Source organism: Alligator sinensis, unplaced genomic scaffold, assembly GCF_000455745.1.
Source record: "Alligator sinensis unplaced genomic scaffold, ASM45574v1 scaffold918_1, whole genome shotgun sequence".
Classification (NCBI taxonomy): Eukaryota; Metazoa; Chordata; order Crocodylia; family Alligatoridae; genus Alligator; species Alligator sinensis.
Window position 1 is genome coordinate 196,544 of NW_005842676.1, and position 18,163 is coordinate 214,706.

An 18,163-nucleotide genomic window follows, 5' to 3' on the forward strand; every position below is an offset into this window, starting at 1 on the left:
AAAGTACACACTTTACCCCACACAGCCCCAAGTGTGTGTAGGTGTTACACAGAGAAATAAAGTAACTTTCCCAGGATTTGACTAAGAGTCTTATTACACATTTATTTTAGGCAGCTCAGGGAGCTCTTAACTGCTGGATTGTCCACATGAAGATGTGTAAACTAGTTTTAAGCACCCTTTAGGCATCTGAAAGTTATACCACTCCAGGACAGATTTATCTTTGATGAATGTTTCCCAGCTTATGTTCCACGGAAGTGTGACCACTCCTCAGAGATAAGCCATCCAAGTTTCAGTTTTCCAGCATCCCAGAATGCAGTGTCTCCTCTCCCAACCCTCCCGTTCCGTGTAGATAAACTTTGCACCCCCTGAACTCTGAGCAGTACTAGCAGAGGGAGGTACTGGCACCAAGCCAACTCCCCCTCCTACCTGTAAAGGTATGACCTTGCCAAGGAACTTGCAGAGGCATAAACTGGTCCAGAAAGAAGTGGGAAACAAGGTAGGAGGCCAGATCAGGGATCCTGTTAACTGGAGCATTCCTTCCAGGGTAGGGGTAGTATCCCTGTGAGCTGGGGCTACCCAATTCCAATTTATTAAAACTTGAGAATTTCTTTAATTTACTTACTCTTTACTTTTTCTTAAATTCTCATTCTTATTTTATCTTTAGTGGCTTCTGTGGCTGACTTCCTTCATTTCACCACCAAGCCCCCAGTTGCCATCCCCACCAATTGCCTCTCCACCTCCCATTTCATTACCTAGTCCCCATCATTAAACTCTCCCCCACTTCATGCCTCATGCTCCAACCTCCACCAACCCACCCCCACCTAGAGCAGGGATAGAATCCTGTCCTTTGCTCACCAGCCCTCTTGTTTTGTGGCAAGTCACAACTGTGCATATCAGGGACAATTAGAGAAGATTTTTAGCCTGAATGTGTGACTGCTCTAAATTTGAGCTAACACTAACACTGATCAACATTTGAGAAGTTTTAAGTGTAATGTGTAACAAGGCCCTGAGATAAAAACTCCAATTCCTTTCAGTCCAGTTCGGTGCTCTAGCTATTGAGAACTACTGCCTTTCTCAAGAAAGGAAGTGGTCAGTGCATTGTGGTGCAGTCATAACTTTGATGTTGATGGAGATATTGCTTCAAAGGTTTTATTTACCCTCCCACCCCATTTTTTTTGTTGCGGGGGAGGGAATTTTGACTCTGGCTCTTTTGGGTTGCTCTGCTCTCTTTGTGTCGTCCTACCTGCCTCTCTATGACAGCCCTGTCTCATAATTAATAGGCCGGTGTGAAGCAGCCAGTATTCACTTTGGATTCGGCCAATTCAGGGGACAGTGATTTGATTTGGTGATTCAAATCACTGTTCCGAATTGATTCAGCTGAATATGATTTGGAGATTCAGCCACCACCAAATCAGCCAAATCTCTGAATCGGCCCCATCCCCCACCCACTCTCAATGGCTGCCCCCAGCTCTTCCAGCTGGGAGAACTCTCCCAGCTCTTTTTTGTTTTTTTTAAAGCCCTAACTCACCAGTTCTTGCCAGGCTGTGGGGGAGGGGGGGGGGTTGGGGAGCAATCCCCACTGCCCTGTGCTGTGTGTGGGTCTCTGCCATGAGCCCCCAGAAGCCATGAGGCCACTGTAGCAGCTGATGACTCGGGGCTTTTTTTTTAAGGGCCAGGAGCTGGGGCAGGTGGGGCAGCTATGGAAGGGCTGGGAGAGCGGGCAGAGGTTGGGTGGCTCATGGCAGAGTCCCCCATGCAGTGTGTAGCAGCAGGGATCAGTGGGAATTGCCCCGCCCCTACCTGGCAGCAGCCAGTGAGTGGGGGCTTTTTTTTAAAGGGCATGCTGGGGCAGCCTTGGGGAGGGGGGGAACTGGGATAGTGGGCAGGGATTGGGGGGCACTCAGGGTGGCTGGGGGAGCAGGCAGGGGATGGGGCCTGGTGGGATGTTCCCCTCTCCCCTTCTCCAGGCCCCCCACTCCCTACTTACCAGCATGGAGTCTGTGTCCAGCTCCCTGCTGCAGCAAGCGGGAACTGCCCAAATCACCGAAGCTCTCTGAATCTTTTTTGAATTGATTCAGAGAGCTTCAAATCGATTCGGACCTTTTAACTGGTCTCCTGATTCAATTCAGATTCAGAGATTTGGCCACCAAATCGGGCTAAATTTTCTCCAAATCGGACCAGCACCCGAAGCTTGGCACAGCCCTAATAATTAATTATATTTGGGTACATTTTAGTCTCCATATGTGTCTAATAAACTGCAGCTTGAGGATATGCCACAACTTGCTATGAAGGCAGAACATACAATAGAGCCAATAACAAAATCAAGGTTTTAACATTTTTTAAATCTATATTTTTGTAGAACTCATTAATAACAGTGTCAAATTCAGGATCTGCTTGGAATCTGAGTCTTTCCTTATTCCTGTATGGAGTGAGATATAAAAGCAGGAAGAAGGAAATAGTGCAAAAGTGTAAAAGATTAGTGGCTAACAGTTATCTCAGCATTTCCTGTCTATAGGATGTGCAGTCTTCCATCAATTATTAACAGGCCAGTCTAATGGCCTGGCTATTATCAGAGGTCACAGCCAGGTGTGTGAGTAAGTTTAAGGCGAGATTCATAATGCCCGGGAACTCAGGCAATGATGTGTTTATTCATTATGATGCTATTTACGGGATTAGTGCAGTGCAGCCAGTCATGTGAATGCTCCACCTTTGCATTATATTAGCATCAAAATATTCTCCCATTCTATAGCTAGATGAATTCAAGAATAATAAAGTAAAGTATCTGAAACTAAGGATTTTATGTTATTCTGTCATTTTATATGTAAATACATACCATAATTTCTGTGATTATAGTAAAATAATCATGAATTGCAATCTGCCAGGCCCTGGACAAGGTTCAAATTTAGTGGTTTAACAGCAATCATAGTAAAAAAAAAAAAAAAAAAAAAAAAAAAAAGTTTGATTATCAGTAAAGAAAAAAAGTGCAGATTATCAGTTAACAAAAAAAATCTTGGTTTTGTACTGCTTTGACTGCAAAAATGGTTTTATATCATGCTGCCCCCTACCCTAAGGAGGCCCCTTCTCATCCCCACACTCTGATGCTCCCCCCAGTCTTACCCCTGCCAACTCTACTCCTTATCCTGGCACAGAGCCCCAAAGAAGGACTATTTGCCTACCTGTAACCCAGCAGTGTCATAGGCAGGCAACAAGACCTAGTAGCAGCAGCACATGGTTGGGGCAAGGAGACTCCAGATGCTCCCATGGGCTACAAAACCCTGACAGAGCTCCATGCAGACTGCTGTGCTTCTACTTAGACACCAGGTGGCATTGTTCGCTTCTGTCTATTCTTAAGTGCTTAACTCCAGCAGCATTTCTTTTTTCTTTACTTTATTTTGTAAATTGGATTACTTAATAACAGATCCAACATTCCAATGATTAATCATCCTCATAATCTTAATCTCTAGCCTAAATGTACTCTGCTGCAGTTTGATGCTTTGCTCCTAGTCCTGTCCCACACAACCACAGAGAAAAGTATCTCCATCCTCTTTATAATTGTCCTCCAGGTATTTGAAAATTATTATCAAATCCCCCTTCATCCTTCTCTTCTCCAAAATAAATATCACTAGCTCTTTTAGTCTTTCCTCAAGTCATATTTCCCAAACCTCTAACCATTTTTGTTGCTCACTGCTGGACTCCGAATCTGTTCATGTTTTTATTGATGTCTGGGGCCCAAAACCGGACACGGTATTCCAGGTGAGGCCTCACCAATGCTGAATAGAGTGGAAGAATCACTTTTCTTGATTTGCAATTGACATTTCTGTTAATACAACCTAGGATGCTGTTGGCTTTTTTTTGTTTTTTTTGAAGGAACACACTTTGGCTCATAATCAATTTATGGTCCCCTGCAATCCCCAAGTCCTTCTCTGCACTATTGCAGACTAGCCAGTCATTCCCCAGTCTGTGGTTGTGTGATTTTTCCTTCCCAAATGCAGGACTTTGCAGTTGTCCTTGTTGAATTTAATCTGATTGATTTCAGATATTTTTTTGAGGCTATCTGGGTTATTCTGGATCCTAGTCCTATCCCCATAGTGTCTGCAACCCTACTGAACTTGTCATCTACAAATTTGCTGCTAAGTGTGCTCTCATTCCCATCATACAAATAATTAATGAAGATGTGAAATAATCTTGGACACAGGATAGACCTCTGAGGATACCCCCTCCCAACTAGACATTGAACTATTGATGACTTTGTTGAGCATAATGATCCAACCAGTTGTGAATCCACCTTACAGTGCTGTCACCTAGTCTATACTATTTTAGTTTATTAATGAGAATGTCATGGGAAACTGTAAAAAGCCTTGTTAAATTCAAAGTATATTTCATCCACTACTCTTCCACTTTTCACAGAGCATGTCACCCTATCATAGGAGGAAATCAAGTTGGTCAGGAATGACTTGTTCTTTGTGAATGCAAACTGGTTTTCCTGATCATCTTGTTCTCCTCTAAGTGCTTCACAATAGATTCCTTTAGGACCTGCTCCATGATCTTTCTAGGTATATAGGTCAGATTTACTGGTCTGTAATTTCCCAGATCTTCCTTCTTCACTTTCTTAAAGATATGCAAGATATTTGATCTTTTGCAATCATCCAGGTCCTCATCTGGCTTCCATGATTTCTCAACGAGAAAGGTCAGTGACTCCGAAACTACTTCAGCTAATTCCTTCAGTACACTAGGATGTATCCAATCCAGCCCTGCCAACCTGGAAACAGTAGCTTCTCTAAGTAATCCTTAACCTGTTCTTCCACCACTCTTCCCTATCTTTGCTGCCACCTGCATTCATGATTTGGTAGCTGACCTTATTCATGAAGATTGAAGTTAAAACATGCATTAAATACATTAGCTTTTTCTTCATAATCTGTAACTAGGATGCCTTCTTCATTTAGTAAGGGAACTACACTTTCCTTGGTCTTCCTTTTGTCTCTGACATACTTGTAAAATCATTTTCTCTTTCCTTTTATGTCCCTTCCCAATTGCATCTCATATTGTGCCTTGCATACCCATGTGATTCTTCCCTGATGGTATGACCATGTCTCCACTTTTTGTAGGATTCTTTGTGATTTTCATCTGTTTAGCTTAGTCAGTCTCTTGTTGCACTTCTCAGTCTTTTGTCATATCAGGATAGCTTGCTACTTCACCCTTAATATGTTCTCCTTAAAGTACAGCCAGCTTTCTTGGACTCCCTTTCCATTCAGGCTTGCCCCCTGGGGGATCCTAACCACCAGTTCCCTGAGTTTGTTAAAGTTTGCAGCATCTTTATTTTTTTGCTCTTCTCCCTCCCTCCCTTCCTTCTCTTATGATCTTTAACTCTATCATTTTGTGGTCATTATCAGCCAAGTTACCTTCCATATTCACAATCTCAAGTAATTTATCCTTGTTTGTGAGCTGCAAGTCAAAAATAGCATCTCCCCCATTGGCCTCCTCATAACCTGCATCAAAAAGTTTTATCTCTAGCACACTCCAAGAATTTGATGACACATCCACAACTATATCTTCTTGTATTGGTGTGTGAGGTGGGAGGAGGGGGATTAAATGAATTTAATTAATATGGAAGACACTACAATTTGACATACTATAGCCTGAAGATTTCATTTAATCCAAAGTACAGTTGGGAATAGCAGCATAAAGTGCTCTGTTACTGTTTGAGGACACTGTCTAAACAAACTTGTGATTGTAGCACAATCAGGCATACCCATGCTGATTTTTAACTTATCTAGTGTATATAACAATAATAGTTCAGATGTAACTTAGACTTCATTGATTATGGTCAATCTGACTGTGTCTCTATGATACCTGGAAGCTGACCTGCATTGAAGACTATGCCATTATATATGTTGACTATTAGTATTGCCTGTGGGAGTTAAAAGGCAGTACAGATATGCTCCTTTTTCAGCAATCACTTGCATTGGAGGATGATTGTCTTCCATGATCATCTTATCTGCAGGTCCAAAGATGACTGAAAAGCCTATCTGTGATTGAGAAGCTGTGCTGGAACTTGGGCATGTGTTTCTGTGCGCAGTGGTAGGTGGCTCTGGATTCTTAATACAATCCATGACATGCTGTTTCTGCCCTTGTAATAAGGTCTCAAAGTACTGAGATTCTTGCTCCATTTGGGGAGTTCCTGAGTGATAGTCTCCCACAAGTTGATATCAGTGTTGCATTTTTCAAGTTGGCCTTGAGAATGTCCTTGAAGTGCTTTCTCTGCCCTCCTCTTGAGCACATGCCTTGACTGAGGTGGGAGAATAAAATCTGGTTTGGGACTCTACAATTGGGCATCCAGATGATGTCTTGGTGTTTGCTTGTGAGAGGATGCTTATGTTGGTGCCTCTAGCTTCCCACTGGATTCAAGCAGGGGGAAGAGGAGCTCACACCACAATTCCATGTCCTCATCTTAAAGATTTTGAATGATGAGGAAATCCCAGGTGACCTCAGGGATTCCATGATTGTGACAATCTTCCAGAAAGAAGACAAGCCCGACTGTGGAAATTACAAAGGGATCGCCTTACTGTCAACCACAGAAAAAATCATTGTGAGAACTCTCCTGAACCATCTTCCACTTTTAAAGAGTTCCTCTCAGAATCTCAGTGTGGATTTAGGGCATTAAAAGGCACAAATAACATGATTTTCACTGCTTGCCAGCTGCAGGAAAAGTGTTGGGAAGAACATAAACTTCTCTATCTGGCCTTCTCTGACCATATGAAAGCCTTTGACTCCATCAGCCAAGAAGCAGTGTGGAGGATCCTTCTGAAGTATGGATGGCCACAGAAATCCATCAGGATTCTTTGCCTGCTCCATGACAATACGTGAGTGGTGGTTGTCAGTAATGGATCTATCCATTTGAGGTTAAGATGAGAGTTAAGAAAGGCTGCATCATTGCTTCAATACTCTTCTTGATATTCCTTACTGCAATGCTACATCTGACCGGCAACAAGCTTCCAGTCCTAGTAGATATGTGCCCCTACTGCGGTCATGCTTTCAGCTGCAATGTAGACTAAAAACTGGAGTTTTGAAGGACCATTCCTATTCATTCACCCTTCCCATTCAGCCTTCAGTTTCCCTGCTCAGATGGGTAAAACTGATATAGACAAATAGTATAAAAACTGAAAGTCCTCAGAACAGTCAGCAGATAATTATGGTTTCTGCCCTCTACACCCTGGGCAAGATTTGATTTGAAAACCAAGCAATGAAAAGCAGTGTAATGTTTTGGCCACATCCGTTTCCAGCTGTACTTGGCACCTACTATATTTCAATTTTCAAAATGTAACGGTGCCCTTTTCCCCCCTGAAGGTATCTTTAAAATGCCTGGCAGACAAAAGTGTCATGTCCTCTTATGTGAATCCAGACTGTCCTCATCAAGAAGACTTAGGCTGTTTGTTCAGATGGGCATTTTTTTTCCTAGCTAGAGATATTCATTTCTTGTTTTTAATCTGTGTAAACAGGAATTAATCTCACAGAACATGCCTGGAACAAAGAGTGAGACGGAGACAACACCCAGGCAGAATAGCCCTCCTTTTGAGAGACTCTAATTAATAGTCTCATTACTTTTCAATTCAGCCTTGTGTGCCTCTCAGAGGGGGAGCAATGAAATGGGGAAGGTCTCAGATAATACAACAAAAAAGGGGCTGAAAAGAAGAGATTTGGCTGCTGTGAATGTTAGTAATGCATCAGCATGCCTGGAAATTGATGTTGATGTAGCCAGCAACAGAACCAAAGCCCAGTGCCAGAGGTGGCATATTTATAATGAGACCAAATGAAGAGGCTCATTAGCTTCACAAATGTTGAAGAGCTGCCTGTTCCCTCTTATTATCTTTCCTTCATCTCCATTATGAATGTGTGCATGTGAAGGGGTGGGGAAGAAAAGCAAGCATTATCACGTTTAGGTTGTGAACTGATCTGCATAGCCCTATTGGGAAATTAGAGGAAATCCTGATGATTTTTTCCTCCAGCTGAATGAAAAATTAGAAATATTGTAATCTAAAGACAAAAATTACAAGGGAAATCTTTGTTTTGGATACTTTGCCCCCCCCCCCCCTTCCATTGGAAAAGAACAAGATGACAACAGGAAAAAAGAAGGAAAATATAGTCTTGAGTTTGTGCTTTTTAATTTAGATGCCTGATGAACTGTGGATGTAGGACAGGTTGTAACATGCAGCAAAGCCACACTCACTATGATTTACCAAAACAGAAATGAGGTTTGACCTAGAGTGATTGAAAGGCTGTGCGAATGACCCTTGGGCATGTCAAAAGCAGAATGACACTCAATAAGCAATTGCAAACTTTTTTTTTCTTTTATAGTTTTTGTTCAGAGCCAAGTCAGGCAAATACTCCAGACTAATCCCAACACAGACCAAATTGTAAAAACAGCCTTGTCTGCTTGGGCTGAGAGAAAACATTCAATTAAGTTGGTGCAGTGGCTTAGTAACAGTAGCCTTTCACCTTTGGAAACCAAGCCTCTAGTTATCCGTTGAGTCACAAGGGAAAATGAATTTGGTGTTCTCATGCTAGGTCCCAAGGCACATTTTGTCCAGGCTCACAAAACCACTGTATAACTTGGCACTTATCTCAATACGTACTCAGGAAAGGACCAAGATGGGAGAGCAGAATGCTGCAAATTGAGATTAATTCCCATTAGAACCTCTATGCCCACGCTTGCATAGCAGCTGTCCAGAAAATGTAAATATTGTATCCAGTGCTATTCCTATCCCTTTAATGAGAATTAAATTCACTCGCATGTAAAAAGCTAAAACCAAAATGTGGGAAAGGGTCATTTTAGGAATTTATTAAGCAATACTACATCTTGAGGGCAAAAGGAGACAGTTCAGAACAAGAGGGAAAAACCTCAGGATATGGATAGAGAGGCTAGAGAGAATCTAGACGTAGGGATAACAGCACTGGATCAAAGGGAAGGGAAATTCTTCTGTGCATTGGAGCAAGTAAAATTAGCAATAGGGAAATCCATAAGGTGCACATATAGCGAATATTTCACTATATGGGTCAAGTAGAGACCTAGTTGCCATTTTAAAATGGCTCCCACTTCAAATGAAGTAGTGGAAATTTGTTCTTATGTGTTAGTTATTCCTTTGTAGCACAACACCTAGTAAAGACCATTATAACTGGAAAAGGGAGTTTGCTTCTGGGTGCTGCAACCTGTGCTATGGCCATAATTATCTTTGGTAGCCTCACGATTCATTACTGGGTCTCTCTGTTAGGCTTTATACTAGACTACTTAGCAAAAGAGAAGTTGACAATTAGGAAGGAAGAAAGAAGAGAACTAGAGAGTGAGATGGCAGTGGGAAGGGGAACCTGAAAAAGTACACAAGCCCTGTGGAAAATCTGTCACCCTTGTCGCAATTAAAGGATTGTCACATATATCAAAGGAATCTAAACTTAAAAACCTTGAGCAGCTGTAAGAAATTAATCAAATGTTGTCCTTGATTTTTTTTCTTACTCTTACTTTTTAATTTTTAAATTCATTTTATGTTTTTAACACTCATATATAAAATGTGATAAATATTCCAGGGATTGCTTAGTTCAGCACCAATTAACCATTGGGCAATAAGCTGTCATTTAAAAATAAGATGTGAGCTCTCAAATCCTAGCCATCAGAAAGCTTACAGTGATTTTTCAGATGCCACCCATTCCTACCTTATAGTCTAGGCCTGATCTTCCACTCATCCATTTCATTTGTGTGACTTAATTACTTTAATTGTAATTAGATTGGTATCAGAAGACAATTGGTCATTTTCTTCTTAATGTTGGATTTGGGCTTGAAGACACAATGCAACCAAAGAGAAAAAAGAAATGAGATACAAATATACATAGTGCCACAGCATTTCAAACTAGCCAGTCTACTTGGCAGCAATATCCTAGTTAATACAGTAACACCACTTACTTTTGCTTCTGATTGCCTGTAAGGTGCAGAAGAAACAGGCCATTAAAAAATTAAGCACTTCCTTTTCAAGCAAGAGTAATTTAAACAATCTCTCCCCACCCTCTCAACTAGTTTCCAAATTATCTGATTATGCTATACTGTATTTTTAAGAAAGGAAGCACTTTGGCAGAAACTAGCATTATAGGAAGTAGGGAACCTATCTTGAGAATTGTTATCTTCTGTTACGTTTTGACCGTATGTTGTCAGCAAATCGGTTTTATAGTTTAATTAAATGATCAGGATTGCTGAAGAGTATGAAAGATAGGGGGCGGGGAGGGGGAATGTAATGGAAGGCAATTTTTGTTCTCCTTCACTCTGGGGCAGCAATAATTAATGTTAAAAGTGCTGCAGCCTTGCTGGAAACTGAGTTTAAGAAATGGATTGTAATTGCAAACACTGTTTGCTTAGTGACTCTTGGCAATGGCATCATGTTAACTCAGTCTTTGTGTCTCCTGTGAATCCTCCAGATTGATGAAAACATCTTTTCTTATCCAATTTGTTATCACTAACTTCAGAAAGTCATTACGGAATATCAATAGAACAGATTGGGATCTGGATTAAGAAATCAATTATTGCCAGGAAGTACCTTGATAGACACTAATAAGGCCCAGATTGGCATTTACAGCACCCTTCGATAGGTATATGACTGATTTTGTTGCTTAATTCAATGTCCACTGATTACACATTGAGATGCATACTTACAATGGTTTGGAGAGAAGTCTATGAAGTTTGAATTGGAGGAATACTTATCAGGACTAGCAAGAAACTGAACTCTATCTCCTGTATCCAGATCCATGATCCAGGTCAGGGTTCTGAAAGTGGTTACCTCTATGATGTGACAAGGGACAGCATATACTTATTCCAATCAGTAACTGATATGGACTCTGTGGCTGCATCCAGACATGCATTCATGTGCTGTTTGTGGTGCCACAAACTTATTTGGAGTGCCACAAACCGCACACCCAGAATGTTAAAATGAGCCCTGTGCTGTAAATTTGCAGTATGGGGGTAAAATTTGCTACCAGGATTTCCCAGTAGCAAAAAAAAGATGCCAAGAAAAAAAGTGGCATAGCACATGCTACAATAGTATGCACCAGAACAAACAGACACTCAGTCCTGTAGGGAGACACTCTGGCTGCCAACTCCAGTCATCCATTTGTGCCACAACACCTGGGAGCTGGGAAGAGCAAGGAAAGGGCAGTTTGCCCAAAGCGGGACAATTTGTGCCTCACCAAAGCGCATGTGCAGGGGTGTGCACTGTGGCACAAAGTAGCAGGATAAATTTGTGCCACTGCAAGCATATGCCTCTGCACATCTGGATGTGGCCTGTGGGTGTATCTACATGTGCAATTAATATGAAGCAATAAACTCTGGAGCAGTCCAAGCCAAAGTAAACTGCTCCCGCGTGCAGTGTCTACATGTGTACCCAGGACAGCAGCACTTTGAGTTAAGGCAGAGTAGGCCCCAGTCAGTGTCTATATTCAGCACAGTAAAGTACTCTCATAAGTACTCTCCCCAAGAGTACTGTCTTATGGCACAATTAATTAGTTTACTGTGCCCTAATACTGGCACACGGGTAGACAGCGATGCTTCATTGTGGAGTTAATTAGTCAACTGCAGTGAAATGCATGTGTAGATGCACACTGTGACAGCTTTCCACATTTTTGATGGTTATCTATTCTATTGGTGCTTCCTTCCTTGAGGACTAAAAAAGGCAAACTGACTCATATTCCAAGGGAAAGTTAACAGTATTGATACTGGTTCTCTACAGGTGGTCTTTACCTTTCAAGGCTGAGCTGAAATTAAGGACTTGGACTCCATGTCTGTCAGCACAGCATGATTCAGGAATGAGGTCTTCATGTTTAAAGCAGGGGTGGCCAATCTGCATCATGCATGCCACAAGTGGCATGGGAAGTCTCTGTGTGTGGTACGCAGCAGATCAGGGAGGGTACAGGCAATACCGTGACAAAGATTGGCTCCCACTGTTTTAAAGCATAAGAAAATATCCCTGTGTGCATATGATATCACTTCAGAGTTGCTTCTGTTCCGCCCTTCTTGTCTAGTCCAAAATCTCTATATTGACAGAAGTAATAAGAGTTGTATACTAATTCTTTTTTTCTGTATTGAACTGAAGTATCTTCCTGTAATGATGTGTCAGGTTCTGGAGCCTTTTACGCAGATGTAGAGTTCTTCTATAGGTTTGCCATGGTAAAAAGAATAGTACAAGGCTTGGCTAGATCAAAAGAAGTATATAAGACTTTACACTTTTGTGTAGGAAAGAAAGATCTTTGGATAATGAGAAGGCTGGGGAGTGCTACTAGCAGCCGTTCTGGAAACATCTAAGAACAAATTCAATCCTGGTCTGAAATGTTAATAAAGAAGAACTCAAGCTAATAAAAACCCAACAAGGGTAGAGCCTTGGTCCCTATCCAGCATGCAAACAAGATGTCAGAGGCAAAGTAGGAGCACCACCCGCTTACACTTACCTTCTTATTAAATAGAGCATCTGAACATGAGGAGCTCACATGACTCCCATACAGGCAAGCAGCAAACCCTTGTTTTACTTATTCTTGCTTGAATATAAATATTACTGCTACTTACACTAAACTGACTTTACATCCTTATCCCTGCCCCTTCTTGCTAAAGACTTTTACTTGAAGACTTTAAGGTCTATTTAAGTTTTACTATACACTGGGTGCATCTACACGATTTGCTACTACGCAGTGTCAGTGGTTACTGTGCATTTATTTAGCACTTGCCTATACAAGTACTAAATAAATGCACAGTAACCAAAGTTACTGTGCAGTAGCACCAGTAAGCACCTTTTAAGTGATGCTACTGCACAGTAGCCTAATGCTACTGTGTAGTAACATCTTGGCATGGTTTTTGCCACACAGTGCTACTGCGCAGTAGTGTCAGGATATTGCGCAGTCAACGTCTCGTGTAGACGTGCTCACTGGCTTACTCTCCCTTCCAGGCTTTAAAATAGATCCAATGATACTAGCTTCCACTTAGCAGCTAGGTAGCAGTTGCTACTATCAATAATAATTAGCAGCAGAGAATATCAGTCAAACAAAAAAAAATTGAGGAGCAACATTCTGTAAGAACATAATGCTGCATCATCCATTTTGCAGATGATGTAAGAATGTTTAGATTTTGTAAGGTTAGATTCAGTCTGTGAGAACTGCGTAAGCACTTATGAGTTATTTATTTACATTTATTTTTATATAGTCAATATCCACTGATATAGAATATAATTTTGGGGCATTTACTAGGGAACACAGAATTAAGTGACTGCTGAGGATGGGTTTCCTTAGCTTTACATTTTCATTAATGTTGCTGTTTAAATTATTATAATGGCAGAGAACAAGATTTATCCCAGACTAGATTCACCTTTTTAATTTAGCATGTGGAAATAATCCTGAATCCCACTTTGGTTGGTTGGTCATACAAAGTGTCAAAAAAGTGAATTTCTTAGTGACACAAAATTCTCATTGAAATCAATAGAAATGTTCTTCAGTAAAGTCTGCAGGAATGGTCATGTAGAGGCTCCTTCACTAAAGCAAAACAAGGTGTTGTAGAAACAGAAAGAACCACCTTCATGAGGTACAAACACACAAAAACCTCTCAAATTTTAAATAAGGAAAAGGAAGTTGTGGTGATAAATATATGAGTCAACAGTGGCAATTCTACAAATGCCACTGGAAAGGGAAAACTAAGCTTAGAAATGCCTTCTAAAAGCGGAAAAGGATGGAAAAATATACATTTTGAGGGAATAATAAATTCCTTCCACATGGCACAGCAAAAGCCTCACATTACATAAACAATACAGGAAACTATTAAGCGTTTTGGTCAAGCCAATGTCATCAAGGTTTGGAAATACTTCGGTGAATCTTTTCAGAGAGGTAGTACCCAGAATGGACAGTAAGTATGGTAATGGTCAGGATAAATCAGTGTTCACTCATGTCACCGTAGTTGGAACAAGCTGCAAAAAATAATGTTCACTGTCTCACAAAAAGAGGGCATGCCATGGGTAGTGGTTTCATTTGGAGGCATCTGGGCTTATTTGACTATGATTCCTAAAAGAAAAGTAATTTGGTGGTGGAATGAATGAGAAGTACAGGAGTTAAACAATGAATGTGTGGCCAATACTTGGGAATAATAGTACCAATGGAATTAACTGCAGCACTCGCATTAAAGCAGGACTTGGGAGCACTTTCTCTGGAGCAGGCTGTTGCCTATCAATATGTTAAAATAACAGTGACCATTTGTATAATTTCACTTCAGTCTTGGACCTAGATGTAATTTCTTCCAGCTACTCCTTGATTGCAAGCGGAAAAGCAGGCAAGCTTCCTGCATCCAGGAATGTCATAAACCCAGGTTTGATTTTTCAGCAACATTGCCTGAAGCTTCTGATAGAGGAAATCTTTTCAGCAGGTGAGTATATCTCCAAAGAAACTCAGATTTATCTCCATACAGCCTTCAGCAGCTTTGCAAAAATTAATGTGCTACAACATTGATAAACCTCCTTTTGCTGGTCTTAAGTGCAAAATGACATAGTAAGAGCATCCTACCAAAAGCAAGCAAGCAAACCTGTACCTAATCTTCAGGTTCAGAAACCTTACCTTCAGTATGATTTGCAGAGTACTTTCCCCAGGTTAATGTAATACACAGAGGCTCTCTGTTGCACTTCTCGTCACTTCAGGAAAAGCAGTGTCTAGTATCTAGGATAAATTGACCCAAAGTCAACTTTGTGTAGTCTTTTATATATATGTAAATGAGTAAACTACTACAGTACCAAAGCAGAAAGATTGCATTTTATACCCCCCTCCTTTATGCAAGTATAAATGGTTATCCATGGCAAAATAGAGACATATGATCATAGTTTACAGTCCTACCCAGAAGAACACTAAAGGATAATACATTTCATAAACCTGAAGCATAAGATACCACAGGTAAAAATTTCAATGTCTCTCAGGCTAGAAATGGATGTGTGGCACCATAAAAATCTATGATGCCATGAAGGCCAAGCAAATAGACGTCTGTGCCCCTTGTCATGTCACAAATGCCCAAAATTTGTTGCTGCAATATAGGTGGTATGGATTTATGCGGCTATTTTACAAGGGATGTTCGTTTGCTTTAAGGCAGGAGAGCACAAAAGGCCCAGAGCTGTCTGCACTCTTCAGCCACCTCAGGCAGGTACTCTTGGGGCTTCAAGGACCCAATTCTGCATGCTCTGGAAATTCCCATTTCCAGGATGTGCAGGATCAGGCCCCTGAAATCCAGCTAAAACCTGCTCAGGTTTCCGTTTGCAGAGGTGTGCTCTGTGAATCCCCAGCCACATATAAACTGTTGTGCCCTGATTCAGGGTGTGCATCTGCAAAAGGAGAAATCCAGACTTTACCCTGTGGCAGAGACCTTCCCCGAGATAGATTCCCCAGGGGTGGGTCTACAATTGGGAAAGTCCAGGGTTCCTTATTTGCAGAGACACACCCCAGATCAGATTCCCTGGGCATGCATCTCTCTGCTAATGGGGAAACCTGGGTTCCCCTGTTTGCCGTTGTGTGCCCTGAGTGTTGTCCCTCAGGAGCTGACCCTAGCTGTTCCCATCTGTTTTACCTAATGAGACAAATCAGCTGTGCCAGGAGACATCCCAGCACAGCTTATCTGCTTTATTTGGCAATGTCTTTTTATACCCTTAATTCCCAGCCACAGTGTCTAATGATCTGACTGAACTAGAAAAACATAGCACAGTAGAAAGAGGGAACTGCTGAACAAGAGATAAGACTGTAGGCTCCTGATGGCTTCTCTCCTCCAGTCATCTGAGGTTGATGAACATCTTGTTACCCATTCTTCTTGTTTTCCCTATAGGATCCTCTTTCATGCTAACAAGCAGTCTCTTCATGCTAGTTGAGAACACTAACAAGCATAAAGTACCACTATATTAGAATTTCAATGCAGAACTGTTCCTTTCCCCCACTGCCCCTAAAACATAGCATGCCATGTGAGGTGTTGTATAGGGAAAAACAATATATTATTCTGGACTGGAGCCAGACAAAGTCTTTCTACCAGTATCTGAGGCTGTAACACAAAAGAGTTATGAGTAAACAGTTGTCTGGGTTGAGTTTCTGGGATGCAAAACTTAAGACTTCGGTTGAAACAAATTAAAGCCAATTCTTCATTTATTTCAGTATAATCGGTAGAGCCACTGACAGGCAGAGCTAAGGTTTTGTGAACCTTAATAAAATCAAGACTCTGCTTCTAGAATGCCCCCACCCCACCCCACCCTACCCACTTTACTTTTTCGTACGAGGGAACATTTTCAGAAGGAAATAGGGGATTGGATCATGGGCAGAGGTATAGTATTTCTGTAGTACAGTTAGTCCTCGGACTTATGACACAATGGGTTCCTGAAAACCGTGTCTTAAGTTGAAACGTTGCAACTCAGAACCAATTTTCTCATAAAAAACAATGTTATATATGGGGGATTGGTTCCTGAACCAAGGTGTGATATCCTATTTTATCCAAAAATACCCCAGAATTTTGTACCCTATCAATTATAGATGAGTAATATAGCTACATTAATGTATTTATATTGTAAATAGCAATCACATTGATTTGGAAGGACTTCTTTGAGGTGACTTTGCTGGACTTTTTGAAGGGCTCTTGGTTGGGCTTTTTGAAGGGCTCGTAGCTGGAGTCTTCTCAGGAGTCTTGGCTGCAGGTTTTTCTGAAGTCTTGTCTGCTTTCTTAAAGAAAGTGTCCAAGGAAGTTTGGACAGATGTTCTCCAGGGAGATGAGCAACACAGCGAACTTGTTCACTGGCATGGTGTTGCATCGGATCAAGCGTTGTAAAGTTGAAACTGGCATTGTAAAGTTGAAACAGGGTGTCAATTTATAAACATTGTAAGTGCAAAACGTTGTAACTCGAAACGTTGTAAGTAGAGGACTGCCTGTATACTTAAAGTGTTAGAAACAGCAGATATTCCAAGGAAGATGCATGGTTTCTAGAGTTTATTGTAGCGTTCCATTATTTGTATTGCATACATTAAAAATTACCATTGGCCTATGACTGGGTTGGAAAGCTTAAATGATGATCTGCTTTTGTACAAAATACATTTCTCTGAATGGCAAAAGGCTTCCTTTTCTCTTTATCCTTTTGAAATGGTTGCCTATAGTCCACTAAGTTTCTGGTGCAGGCTTAAGCAGTGAACCATATTTTAAAAGGTACAGGAATGCTCCTACTATATTGTGTGTCTGTAATGGGTACCTTCAAAGTCCGTTGTATCAAAGAGAGGAACTTTCTAAGGTAGCAGCCATGTTAATCACACTGCAGATTGTTAAGCATTAGATGCATGAGAGAACATGGGACGCACTAAAACAAATGACAGATGGGCAAGTACAACATCTGTGCAAAGTAAAAAATGCATTTTTCCTCCCCAAATAGGATATGACCTCAAAATGATCTTATTTTAAAGAGAAGTCTTCGCTCAGCCATCATTATTAATATAATCACACATTATGGCTTGAGTTTTTTATATTTATACATTCCCATTTCCTCTTTTTGTTGCCAGTTACACTTCCTGTATTTTAGTAAGTGACAAAAAATATTTCATATTATAAGCTAACATTAAATCCCAATGTGTTTCAATTAATTGCAATATCGATGGAAAGATTTTATGATGATGTATTTGGCAACTATATTGCAGTCCTTCACTGAAGTTGTTTTTTCTGTAATTATAGGGACATATTTCTCAGTAAATTTGTATGGAAAATGTTTCACTAAGGTTTTAGAAAGGACAATACATCTTATAGAAAAGGTAAGGAAGATATGGTTAGATTCTAACCTCTCTGGCAGATTATGCAAGTTGCATGTGTAAATTGCTTAATTTCTCACCTCAGTTTCTCCTCTCTAAAATTGAGTTATTTGTCACTAGATTTTTATACATGTGACAATATACTGATGTAAAGTACTAGTAGCATTTATCAGTGAAATCATTTTGACTTTTAATATGTGTCACGGCGGGGTCCGTCAGGAGGGCCGTGTGCTCCTTAAGGTCCCTTGCTCCGTGTCAGGCCGGCCCAAGGCACCCTCTAATTCTCGCCCGCCACGTCTTGTTGGAATATATATATATAGTTGGGAGGCTGCCTATGACTCCCTGGGCACGGCTACTC